The sequence below is a fragment of the Octopus bimaculoides genome, chromosome 12 (assembly GCF_001194135.2).
Source record: "Octopus bimaculoides isolate UCB-OBI-ISO-001 chromosome 12, ASM119413v2, whole genome shotgun sequence".
In the NCBI taxonomy this organism is placed as follows: domain Eukaryota; kingdom Metazoa; phylum Mollusca; class Cephalopoda; order Octopoda; family Octopodidae; genus Octopus; species Octopus bimaculoides.
In genome coordinates, this window is record NC_068992.1 from 1572497 (window position 1) to 1573903 (window position 1407).

Sequence of the window (1407 nt, forward strand, 5' to 3'; positions counted from 1 at the left end):
CTTAGTTTCAAGAATGATTTATCGGTTGTTAGTTAGTGATGTCTGTCAGTTTAATTACTCTCAACGTTTACAGTTCTAGGTTGATTATTTTTAGGCCATTAATGTTTTCTCTTTCGCAGCGGGTGTATTCAACTAAGTTCAATAAATTATGTTAAATATGTTTAGCTCATTGTCGCTGAAAAACGTTTTATGATATAAAGTTCTGTAATACTTGTTGTATAAATATCAACTTGGAGGAGTTTTCTGTATTTTTTTTTTGTGTACTTCGTAACTATATTTATGTGACGTATTATTTTTGAGATGTGACGTTAGTATTGATGTTTTGTAAGAATAAGCAAATGAAACCGTAATAGATACATTGGGCTAATATTTGACCTCTTATACACATACATTATCTTATCTATTAATTCCTACCCAGTGTTTATGCTTTTGAATCTGTCAGCAATGTCGGTTTGAAAGATGCTGCCCGGGTATCGAAACCTACATGGTATCCTACAGACAGCTGAAAACGTTTGTATACGCTTGCCGTTCTTTATTTGTGTTGTGTTTTTGCCTGGGAATAATTCCTTGTGTTTCTATGGTTCTAAGTTATCCTTCATTGAAATCCCATTTCGGGTATTAATTGTTGATGGGCAATTCTTCGTTTCCACGTTTATGATGCATGTGTATATATATTACACAATGTATTCGTACTGCATGATTTTCGTTTATTGCTATTCTGGTACCTTTTGGGTTATGCCTTTTAGCATGTTGGCAGATAACGGCTGTTTCCCTGCTCACATAAAGTACAATGTGTGAAGGCACGTGACTTAGTTGTATTCGACTTATGATCGAAAGGTCATGCTTTCGAGATCCGGTGGTGCGTTATGTCCTAGAGAAAGATAATTTATTTCATGTTCCTTGAGTTAACGTAGCGGACAAAAATGTGCTGTACCTGTATTTCTGAGGCCCAGCTTTCTCCCATTCACGGTCACACTGAATCTCCCTTAATACTACATTAAAGGTAACCGTTTGTGTGGAGTGCTTAGCCACTTGAACGTTAATTTCATCCATTACTTGTATCAACTGTAAGCAACGGACTGCCAGATTTTAATTCATAAACACAATTGAGTGTATGTGCGTATCTGCATATGAGTATATATGAGCATTAAGGCCAGTTTGCCGTTTCCTTGGTGTGAATATTTCCCAATTGGACGGGAAAGCTCTCTTAAGTATTTATATAAGGGTATCTTCTTCAGGGATAAATCAGAAACGACACTGAAAGATCGATGAGTTTTACTTCAGTTGTGCACTATTTGTTTTTTTTATTGGTACTATCATTATCATTAGCGAAAATTCACTATATTGTTTAATCCGTAAAAAAAATGAAGCCATACGTGTTTTCAGTTATTTACAGTGGTGTATATA

At 35.3% G+C, this 1407-nt stretch overlaps 1 long non-coding RNA gene across 1 annotated transcript in view; it reads left to right on the plus strand.

Annotated features, from left to right (window-relative positions):
* The first annotated feature begins 399 nt into the window (after nucleotides 1-399).
* LOC128249213 (uncharacterized) overlaps nucleotides 400-1407 on the plus strand; it is a 34216-nt gene continuing 33208 nt past the window's right edge. The window contains exon 1 of the long non-coding RNA XR_008265335.1: nucleotides 400-510. This is a non-coding gene — a long non-coding RNA (uncharacterized LOC128249213). The remainder of the gene's footprint in view (nucleotides 511-1407) is intronic.